This window comes from Oratosquilla oratoria, chromosome 1 (assembly GCF_046742065.1).
Source record: "Oratosquilla oratoria isolate Oo_2021 chromosome 1, ASM4674206v1, whole genome shotgun sequence".
NCBI classification, from domain to species: Eukaryota; Metazoa; Arthropoda; class Malacostraca; order Stomatopoda; family Squillidae; genus Oratosquilla; species Oratosquilla oratoria.
The window spans coordinates 61152986-61165485 of record NC_134777.1 but is presented as its reverse complement, the minus strand read 5'-3'; the positions used below and the strand labels follow the sequence as shown (position 1 = coordinate 61165485).

Genomic DNA, 12500 nt, shown 5'->3' with positions numbered 1-12500 from the left:
CGTTGATGTGCTTTCAAAGAGAAAAATGGATACAAATCATACATAAATGAGAATCGTAAATATAGATGGGCAGGGATATTAAATACCTCTATTCAAATATCTAAAGCTTCTTTTAAGTATCCTGAGGCATGGATTTAGGGAAAAAATACCATCATCCCAGAGTGTGTCAAGTGTTTAGGAAGATATGCAATGGTCGGAATGAGAAAGGGACCTAAGCTTCTGGAATTAGAAGAAACCCAGTAATTCAGTGAATACAGCTCAGAGAGAGAGAGAGAGAGAGAGAGAGGGCACTAAGGCTGAGGTAACGGCTGCGAGAGGAGGTGGGTCTCCTAATGGTTCACTTCATAGTTGTGAAATGTGGGAAAAATAATTATCAGAAAGAACCAATTATGAATATAGATTCTCTCTCTCTCTCTCTCTCTCTCTCTCTCTCTCTCTCTCTCTCTCTCTCTCTCTCTCTCTCTCTCTCTTATTATTTGATAATGGAGTGACTAACCAGCAAAAACAATAAGTTGTTGTCTACTCTATTAACTTATATTATCGAAATATCATTGCTCTATACCCAAAATGAATTGCCCCCTGGCTGCAAGGCTTAGCACGTATAAAGAGTCAAATCATTGATGCAGAAAATAGAATTGATAGCTCCACACTTTATCGCATTGATAAAGATAACAGAAATCACGGAGAAGTGGCTGTTGACATAATAGAACATTACCATTAAAATCAACTAATATCTAATCTTTCTAATAAGACTTATCGAAGACTAGATCGTTACATAAAAGAACATTCAATTTAACTTTAATATACATACATATATATATATATATATATTTGTATATATTTATATGTATATATATAGATGTATATGTATGTATATATGTATATATATATAATATAATATATATATATATATATACGTGTGTGTGTGTGTGTTTGTGTGTGCGGGTGTGTGTGTGTGTGTGTGTGTGTGTGTATGTATATGTATGTATGTATGTAGGCCTCCAAATTCTGCTCTAAATATTTTCCTATTAACAAAACAGTACGGACGACACACACACACACACACCCACACACACACATATATATATATATATATATATATATATATATATATGTGTGTGTGTGTGTGTGTGTGTATTTACCTAGTTGTATTTTACGGGAAGGGGAGCTATGCTCGTGGGGTCCCGTCTTCATATCTCATTTTATCCAAACTATTTTTAAATTCATGTATTGTTTTTGCACACACCACTTTCTAATCTAACTTGTTCCAACTGTCTATTACTCTGTGAGGAAAGCTGTTTTTTTTCTTTCAGATCTCTTCTATAGCTGTCTTTTTTTATTTTCTTTCCGTGTCCTCTTGTATTTCTGTCATCCCATTTTATCATATGTGTGTGTGTGTGTGTGTGTGTGTGTGTGTGTGTGTGTGTGTGTGTGTTTACATATATATATATATATATATATATATATATATATATATATATATATATATATATATATATATATATTTATATATATATATATATATATAATAGAAAAAATACAAGTACTATGTGACACAACCCATGCCCATTTGAAAGGAGCCACGGAAATTAATCAGCTCGTTTAACCAAAAGAAAAGGATAAGTTCCAAAATGGTGCGGAAATTTTTAAATTCAGTTTTTGGAAAATGGCACCTTGCCTTGATGAAGGTTTACCTCGACATCATCACCTCAAGGAGGCTGGGTGTGTTTGGGTTGGTTATGTTCTTAGTGGTTACGCGAGGATGCCGATGTCGGCGTCTTGATTATATATATTGTAGTTGTACCTGCGTGACCTCCATTTTCTATGGTTATCAAAATTCACGGGTGAAAGAGAACGAGCAATACAGCGGTAACTTTATTTTTTATAATGCGAGTATTATGACTCAACATCGCACGTCTGGCAGCTAATGCTGCCCGCGAGATTTTAGCCCGTAGTGAAGGGGTTCTGGTTGTTGCTGTTGGACTCTGTTCCTTTGTTGAAGACGTTTAGGACAGTCTTTTTCAAGTCTCGAGAGTGACACAAGGTGTCGGAGAGCCTCGCATAAAAGTCTAGACATAAGTTGTCTTTGAAGTGAGACTTCGATTGCTGAATCTATTTTAGATCATGCAACATGGTTTCATCGAAAGAGAGTGGAGGAGGAGGGGGCGTCAGACCAAGGACAAATTTGCGTCTTGTTTAATCAACACATCCATTCTGTCTCTATAGTCAGCGCAAGGAGAAATGACCACTAAGGCGGGGCTAGGAGATTTCCCGGTGTTGCCATACATGGGCATCCATGGCGAGAACGTGCGTGTGGACGCAATGTTTTCTGAATGCAGTGTGAGGGGTGCGGGGCCAGAGATTAGATGTAGCGGCAACGTCGCTCTCTCTTGCCCATATGCCATGTCTAGACTCGAAGAAACGAAACCTTTGTATAGAAAACATTGCTTTGATTTTTACCTCAGTGGTGGTGTGTGACAAAAAAAATATAATATAATCATATGTGGCAACATTATAAAATTATAAAATAGAATTATAAAATAAAATAAAATTATAAAATAATTATATGTGGCACCACAGGGGAACTCCCAGTGCTCCGCCCTAACGGCCATTTCTCAGTGCAACGGGTATAGTAAGCTGAATAAAATCGTCTTGCGTTAATCAGAAGAAACTATGAAAATGGCGCCAACGGAGTAGTGCTAGCGTCTGGAGGCGAGAAGCCAGGTGGATGGCGATTCGAGTCCCACTAGAGGCAACGCGTGGCGGCCGTTCATACCTAACCACCTCGCAGAGAAGGTAGCGGTTGGAATGTTGAAAAAAAAATCTGGTAATGCACAGGGGTTAAGGCTTCGAGTCAATGATTTTTTACACTTTCTTCTGCGGTTGTCCTTTTTGTATATATAAATGTAGGGAAGTCTTAACTAACTCCGCTTTGGGTAGTCTCTTTTTTCACTTACTCCAAGTGATTTTGATTAAAATAAAATGAAGAACTAGCACTCGTAGACGTTTAGCCACAACCAGAAAATAAAAAATAAAAATAAAATAAAAAATCGTAACTGTAGAAAGCTTTCACTCTGACCTCGATTCGAGCAGTCTGTTTTTTGTTTTTTTGTTTTTCAACGGGCCTTGTCAGGGCCAGACAGGTCGACTGCTATCGACTGTCTCCATCATTGTATCTCATTGTAATTCACAATACTACACAAGCACCTCATCTTGGGTTCTTCGCTCGACTTGCATGTTCATTCTTCCTGATACTATTCACCTAAGGGCCCTTTCACACTAGGCAACTAGTGACCGTCACTAGTTCCCTACCATTATTTTAAATTGAGCCTTTCACACTACGTCACTACGGTTGCCTGGATGAGCAACAGGCTATGGCTGTTGCCCGCTCCGGTATCAAGTGACTGTCACCGGCAGTTGCCTTCACCGAGCGTCTCTTTTTCTTGACCAGCAAACCCAACAGAAGCACCTCCTCCATTGATGCCATTCTTTCGACTGATGTAGTAGTATCGTATGGCTTTCTTACACCTCCAACTTTGTATTTGCTAGCCAGTCTATGAATGTTTGATTTGCTTCATAGATAGTCTGGTAACCCCCTGGCACTGCTGTGATTGGGCAGTGCAGTACGAGATGGTCTGTATCTTGGGGCGAATTATGACAAGATGGGCACATTGGGGAGTCTTTGTAGCCCCAGCGATGCAGGTTAACGGCTGTTTTGCCTTGTTGTGATATCAGCCTGTTGGCTTGTGTCCATTCTCTTCTGGTTAGGTTGGAAAATCCAGGTAGTATTTCGGTTGGGTCTGTTACTAAGTTTCCCCCAGTGGGTAGTTTCCTTGTCCATTCTTCTTGCCAGGCTTCTTTTAGGTTGAAATTTTCGTGTTTTTTTTTAAAGAAATGTTTTCTTTATTAAAGCCACGTTATTATTTGGGCCTACACCATTATTTGTTTGAGGGGTATATCTGCTGGAAGGTTGTCTATGCGTTGGTGTTGTTTTTGTATGGCATCCTCACGTCGTATATTTGGTGGTGCTATGCCACTCATCGTTGGCAGCCAAATGAGTGGTGTTGGTTTAATGGCCCCTGATATTATCCGCATGGTTGCGTGGAGTTTATTGTCAATTTTATTTGTGTGTGCACTCTGAGCCCACACTGGTGCCCCATATTGATGAGATGATGAGAAAGGATTCCACAACTCGGTGACAGTCACTGGTTGCTTGCAGTTGCCCGAGACTTTCACACTAGACAACTAGTGACGGTCACTAGTTGCCTAGTGTGAAAGGGGCCTAAAAGTAACAACAGTTTCAATTTCGTATATTGTATTTCAAAATCAGGGCATATGAAGGGGGGGGGGTCCACCCAGGATTTTGTTCCGGGGCCCAAGAGATAAGAAAGGCATCACCACAGTGTCCATGCAGCATTTATCCCCTCCCCCACACCGAGATCAAGCAATTGCTACATCACTGCGCTTATCACATCACACTTTTTTCTTTTTCATAAGCATTCATTATTAATCATTGTAGATTTACAGGAAATCAAATCTTCGACTTTGGGGAAAATATTTTGCCTTGCAAAAAGAAAAATGGAGGCGCTGATTTCAATCATTCGATCTATCCATTGTGAGGTTATTGTTTATAAAATACATTTGTACATTACCATTCTGCTTTTAGTGCGCAATTAATCATTTCACTTATGAATTTATAATAGCTGCCGTCTTGCAATTTCATTCATCCCAAGAGTTAATCACGTGTAAATGAACCCTTTTACTTCTATTGACGACGTACAAGCTTTATTCTAGCTGTTGCCATACTATTCTTTTCACTAAAACCTCCTCCACAAAGAAAGAATTGATGAAGGAAGTGGAAGAAGGAACTCGGGTGTGTTTTGATGACTGGGTTGGGCTTAAGAACCTCAGGAACTGGAGATGCAACACAGACATCAATATTCTTGCTTTTAAGACACTCGTTCGACCACACTTAGAATACTGCTACACCGTCTGGGATCCACACACTGATAATGACATACACAAATTAATCAAAGTCCACACAAAATCAAACAGCAGGACGGATCAGACGTGATTACATATCACATCAGTCACTAGGGTAGAAACAAGACTTTCAACTTAAACCCTTTGAAACCAGGAGACGAATACACAGACAACAAATGATGTACAAAATCACAAACAATTTAGTTGATATAAACAAGAAAATTTACGCCCAATAAATACACAAAAAACTAGAGGCAGTCACAACCTAAAATACTACACATACCAAATACATACCAACATATTGTGGTCATTCCTCCTCCCCCACAGCATCCAAAATTGGAATAATCTCCCACTCTTAATGCTTTTAGAAGTAGAATCACCCATCACTACCTCCCACTCATCAATCCTAATCCCAATCCTGACTCTAACCTTAACCCTATTCCTAACCCTATTCCTGGTCCAAATCCTGCCCCTGATTCCCCCGCTCAGCGCCCACACATTATGGCACCCATGAGCTCCCAAAAAAGAAAGAAAAAAAATTCCTGGACATCGAGATATGCCCCCCCACCACCTCCTGCCCCACTCTCACACAAGTTTGCCGACACGTGTTAAAAAATTGCCGCCTCAGCCTACTGGCAAACCACCAAACCATTTGGCTCTGCATGCAAGGGTAGGTACGTGATCGGCCAAATATTTCGTTGATTTCCGCAGATAATGTATTCTCTTGCGGACAGGGCCATGTCCCCGAATTTTGCCTTTGCAAGTTTCGCAAGAGGATTGAGCAAGAATAGATAGCAACATAGGTCTGACTCCCATCGTAGCGAGCGTTGCTCTGTGCCCCGGCACTTTGTTGGGACAGGAAGAACCAAAAAGGAAAATTTTATGTTATTAAGAGTTATTTCATATTCAAATATTCATAACCGTGTCTTCTAGTTTAACATGCTTAAGTACTTTTGTTAGATATATTTAACGTAGATTCTAGATAACCCGAGCTTTAATTTAACTTACGGCCAACAACAACACTGAGATAAGATGCATTCAGATAGGTCTTCCGATTTTTTTTCAAAGACGATAAAAAGAAGCAACAATGATAAAAAAAAAATCCCGCGGTTGCCTCTGATGCACAGTTCTTGACTGGGTACCAGAGACGATGGGAGAGTTGCACATCTAAAGGTCAAGAAGTATGTTTGGACATTGTTCCGATCCATGTTCCCTTGGTGGATGTTCAAACACATCTCAACGTTCCAAAGTTCACTTGAGCCCTGTTCACGATAACTTGGGGATTTGTTTAAAAAATACAAGATTCGTTTGGCTGAGCACTAGACATACAAAAAGAAATATGAAGTCTGGCACGAGTAGTAGAGGTGGCTGGATCTGTGGTCGAAGGTGGGGATGTGGAGGAGGTGAGAGCAAAAAGAAAAAAAAAGAAAGAGGAAAAAAAAAGCATCAAGGCTGTAGGCTGGGCCGACCAGTTCTGTGAGGATCATATTTTTAAACAACTCTGCTCAGCTTTCATGACTGGATCCATGTCTCCAGTCATAAAAGAGGGCTGCGATACTCCTCTCCGTAGGGATGTTACTATAATCCCAGTAATACTGATAGCAGCTTAAGTAGTCATTGTGTCCATTCAAGGTGGTGGGGGGGACTTCATGTTATTCACAGAAAACGGAGTGTTGGGCTGGCGACCGCTATCTCCATCACTACGGCGACATTATCTTACAATATTTCGTTTTAGGTGGAATTCAGCGACTCTATCCAACCGAGGTGTACAAACGAAAGAAAACGGGTATTCGCTCGATCTGGACACCGTTTTCTCTCAAACATAATTGCCTGGTATGCGATGAAACGAAAACAACAACAAAATGCAACTCCGGCGGAGGAGGAAGTATTGAACCTCTGCCAATTCTGGGCGTCTGGGGTCCTTCCCTTGCTCAAGTGGAGCTCCGTGGGGCCTCTTTGGGATGCCGTGATTGAAAACAAGACGAAATGAATGGCCGTTTAGGTTAGATTAGGTTGGTTGGGTTGGGTATAGGTGAGGTCTAGTTTTGGCTAGGTTAAGTTAGGTTGGGTTTAGATTTAGGCTACGCTTAGGTAAGGTAAGATTAGATCATCACTTGGGGGCATACGACAGGGAGCACGTTCCTTTACTTATTCGCCAGCGTCAGTCCCAACCGCGATCCCTCCGAGCAGCAAGCTTTCATGCAACCCACCCATTCCTCTCCAAACAACTCTCGGCAGGTTCGATCAGCTTGCCCTTCCAGCCATGAATTATGCGTGTGGTGTCCCTTTCGCCCCCTTCATCGGAGTTGTTCACGATTTATGCTGCAACAGGCCTAGACTGAGTCACAGCACAGTCTCTGGTTTGATCAAATAAAATTATTCCAGAGATACCCCGTGATTCTCCGAAGGCATTTGGACTGGTTTGAGTTCAATTAGATTTAGTCATGCTAATAGAATATTCAAAATAATATAAATGATAGATATACTATTCGTTTTAATAGCATTTACATGAAAGTAGAAAATAAAAGAAGTATCATACACGAAATTCATTGCACAGTATGCTAAATGTTTTTGGTTAACTGTGGTTAGCCTGTTCTAGTGCAAAGCTACGAGCATACAAACATGACCTAGGGCACATAAAAATATGCAAATACATTTTAGCTGTTATTTATAAATTCACCTTAATTATAAGTAAGTGACTATATATAGAAATATAATAGATAATCATCAAGGAAAGACATTAACACAGTTTCGAGTCCGGTCAGATGTATGTAACATTACTCTGCTGGATTAGATTTCATTTCATGCGTTCTGTTTTATTTGACTTTTTATTATTATTTCTCTATTTGTTTGTTTAATCCTGTACTTATTTTCTATTCATTTTTCAATTTGTTATTCATTCATTTGTTTGTTTATGCATTCATAATTGTTTTTATTGACTTTTTCTGTAGAGTAGCGTAATCTGTGTTGTTTATCTGTTAACATATGCGGCATCCTTGCGATAAGAGAAATCTAATTAATTTTTTTATAAAACTTGATGTAAACATATCCCACCCAACTACGTTCTAATGCAGACAATCCAACGTGACCCGTAGTACATCAGATATTATGAAAATTAATGGAATGTCGCTGTTGTCGCTTCGGTGCAATTATACAACGTTCCGATACAGCAAGATCCCCAACTCGATCCAAGCAAACACATCGAAGTCACTGATATACGAATCTTATGTATATTTATGTATTGATTAATTAATCAATTAATTTGCTTCTTGCATTTGTTTGTTTACTTGTCAATTAGTCTGTTTATTTGTGTACCAATTTATCTACTCGTTCATATATTTATAATATTACTTATTCACTTATTTATCTGCCTATTTGCTTATTCATTTATCATATTTATTGTTTAATGTTTCGTTTGTTTATTTATCTATTTATATATATATATTCCTATTACATGGTTTATTACCAAATGAACAAGCATTCCTGAAATCCAACCTAACTTTACACAAGTAGCCTGGACACAGATACCTTACAATAGGTCGAAACCCAGCAACATCCACGCAGAAGTCACTGTTCAAATAACGTTAAACTGTTCACGTTTTCATACATTAATCTAACTAGAGTTGACGCAGCTAATCTGCTACGTAATTTGTGTACACAGATTTTAAGGTGGCAAGGTCATATAGCCTAAAGTGTGTCATATTCAACAAGAGTTGCACACACACACACACACACACACACACACACACATATATATATATATATATATATATATATATATATATATACATGCACAAAAGACACACAAACACACACACGGTGGCGCGGTTGGTAGAGTCCCAGACTGTCACTACAGAGGTCCAGGTTCAAATCCTGCCCAGGGCTGAAAATAATATCAGTATCACTGCGCTTCGAGTCGTTACTCCAACTCTCGTGGGCGGGAAGTTGGGTGTGTTTGTGTGTGTAAGGTCAAAGCATTACCCATAGATCGGTCATACGAGCTCTTAGCTCTCTTCCGGAAGGGAAATAGCTGTCGATCACGAGTCCAACACGTGTTCCAAAGACCAAGGTGAACCACACACACACACACACACACACACACACACACACACACACACACACACATATATATATATATATATATATATATATATATATATATATATATATATATATATATGAGTGGTAGGGTGGTGAGTTTAAACGCCAAGAATCCGTTGAAGTTTTATTTCTGACGTTTCGTCCAACTAGGACTTCTTCAGAGTGTACACAAATAGAACAATGACAACTTATATACCCGCACAGCTCACCCCGTTCCCCCTCGGTCAATGCTGCTGCCATCTCTCTTTCGTCTTGCCTCATGGATGATTAGTCCGCTTGCTATCCTCGCCAGCTTGACGAAACCGTCCCGATGGTTGCTGCATGGGAGTGAGGTAATGTATGCTGCCTCAATTGTCCTCCTTTCCTTTCTATCGAGTCCAGTATGGAGCACCTCTGTTTTTTCCCAATCCGGCAAGTGGCCAAATTTGTCGATGTGTACCACTAAAGAGTTAGACGTCCGGTGGGCTTTGATGTCATTTTTGTGCTCAGTTGTCCGCTTGTGAATTCCTCTGCTAGTTTCGCCATAGTAACTAGCGGGGCAGGTTTTACAAGGAATTCTATAAATTAAACTGTTGTCTTCGTTTTCTATTTTGTTTCTAATTTTATTTCTCACAACGTCGCCAATTTTTACCCCCGTGCTGAATGCCAGTTTCAGGCCTGCCTTGGTGAGACTTTGTTCCATGACGTTTGAGCACTTGGAGTTGGGAACGGACAGATACCCACGGTTCTCATCATTGGCCTCTTTTCCTTTGACACCCCTATTTCTTATTTGTAACGCCTTTTCCTTATTTCTATATAAAAAGCCTGCTGGGTAATATAATTTTTTGAAAATATTAAAAATGCAATTAATTTCCTCCTGAAGAAATTCCTCACTACATATCCTAAATGCTCTCAGGAAAAAGCCTATAACGATTCCACTTTTTATTTTGTTGTGGTGTGCGGAGAAGAAATGCACGATGTCGTTTTTGTTTGTGCATTTTCTGTGGACTGAAAATGCTGTCTTGTTACCACGTCTCCATACTACTGTGTCTAGAAAGGCCAGATGGTTATCTTTCTCACGTTCCATTGTGAATTGGATGTCACGTACTATCTTGTTTAACTCTTGTAACTTAACATCCAAATCAGTATCTGCGGGTGCGACGACGAGTACATCATCCACATACCGCATCCAGGTGGAGTCTTGGCCCATTATTCCTATGAAATTGTCTTTCTCTAGTACCTCCATGTACAGAGAGGCTAACACGGCACTGAGAGGACTTCCCATAGCAAGCCCACGACACTGAATATATTCTTCGTTGTTGAAGATTAGAGGACCAAATTTTATACAAAGGGAAATTAGTTTTAAATAATCCTTCTTACCTACAGGCAAATCCTCGTCTTTTACGTCCTTGACTACCTCCTCAGCAGCTTTTAATGCCCCGTCAATAGAAACATTCGTAAAAAGGCTGGTTATATCATACGAAAACATGGTCTTATCTGATAGATCTACGTCCTTCAACCTGTCGATCAGGTCACTTGAGTTTTTAAGGTGGGCTTTGCTCAATGATCCTAATCTGGCAGACAAGGGTTTGGCCAAGTATCGGGCCAATTTGTGTGGGGCACTGCGGATCCCGGATATGATAGGCCTCATGGGAATGTTGGGTTTGTGCGTTTTTGGTAGTCCACGCATACTGGGTGGTCTAGGAGTTTCTTCCAGTAACCCCACTAATTTCTTGCCTCTGTTTGATTTCATGAGTATACTCCTAGCTTCTTTCTTGAATTTTTCCCCTTCCCTTGTCGCGTAACCTATGGGTTTCTTAACATATGTTGTAGTGTCGCTTAGGGGGAGGAATCGTCATCTTGAATAAAGTCGACTACCACGATAAAATGTTAGAGCTCCTAAGCGACACTACAACATATGTTAAGAAACCCATAGGTTACGCGACAAGGGAAGGGGAAAAATTCAAGAAAGAAGCTAGGAGTATACTCATGAAATCAAACAGAGGCAAGAAATTAGTGGGGTTACTGGAAGAAACTCCTAGACCACCCAGTATGCGTGGACTACCAAAAACGCACAAACCCAACATTCCCATGAGGCCTATCATATCCGGGATCCGCAGTGCCCCACACAAATTGGCCCGATACTTGGCCAAACCCTTGTCTGCCAGATTAGGATCATTGAGCAAAGCCCACCTTAAAAACTCAAGTGACCTGATCGACAGGTTGAAGGACGTAGATCTATCAGATAAGACCATGGTTTCGTATGATATAACCAGCCTTTTTACGAATGTTTCTATTGACGGGGCATTAAAAGCTGCTGAGGAGGTAGTCAAGGACGTAAAAGACGAGGATTTGCCTGTAGGTAAGAAGGATTATTTAAAACTAATTTCCCTTTGTATAAAATTTGGTCCTCTAATCTTCAACAACGAAGAATATATTCAGTGTCGTGGGCTTGCTATGGGAAGTCCTCTCAGTGCCGTGTTAGCCTCTCTGTACATGGAGGTACTAGAGAAAGACAATTTCATAGGAATAATGGGCCAAGACTCCACCTGGATGCGGTATGTGGATGATGTACTCGTCGTCGCACCCGCAGATACTGATTTGGATGTTAAGTTACAAGAGTTAAACAAGATAGTACGTGACATCCAATTCACAATGGAACGTGAGAAAGATAACCATCTGGCCTTTCTAGACACAGTAGTATGGAGACGTGGTAACAAGACAGCATTTTCAGTCCACAGAAAATGCACAAACAAAAACGACATCGTGCATTTCTTCTCCGCACACCACAACAAAATAAAAAGTGGAATCGTTATAGGCTTTTTCCTGAGAGCATTTAGGATATGTAGTGAGGAATTTCTTCAGGAGGAAATTAATTGCATTTTTAATATTTTCAAAAAATTATATTACCCAGCAGGCTTTTTATATAGAAATAAGGAAAAGGCGTTACAAATAAGAAATAGGGGTGTCAAAGGAAAAGAGGCTAATGATGAGAACCGTGGGTATCTGTCCGTTCCCAACTCCAAGTGCTCAAACGTCATGGAACAAAGTCTCACCAAGGCAGGCCTGAAACTGGCATTCAGCACGGGGGTAAAAATTGGCGACGTTGTGAGAAATAAAATTAGAAACAAAATAGAAAACGAAGACAACAGTTTAATTTATAGAATTCCTTGTAAAACCTGCCCCGCTAGTTACTATGGCGAAACTAGCAGAGGAATTCACAAGCGGACAACTGAGCACAAAAATGACATCAAAGCCCACCGGACGTCTAACTCTTTAGTGGTACACATCGACAAATTTGGCCACTTGCCGGATTGGGAAAAAACAGAGGTGCTCCATACTGGACTCGATAGAAAGGAAAGGAGGACAATTGAGGCAGCATACATTACCTCACTCCCATGCAGCAACCATCGGGACGGTTTCGTCAAGCTGGCGAG

The 12500-nt window shown here is 40.3% G+C and overlaps 1 protein-coding gene across 1 annotated transcript in view; it reads left to right on the top strand.

Annotated features, from left to right (window-relative positions):
* Positions 1–12500, top strand: part of LOC143031913 (purine nucleoside phosphorylase-like) — a 98710-nt gene that overhangs the window by 534 nt on the left and 85676 nt on the right. The window lies entirely within an intron of this gene.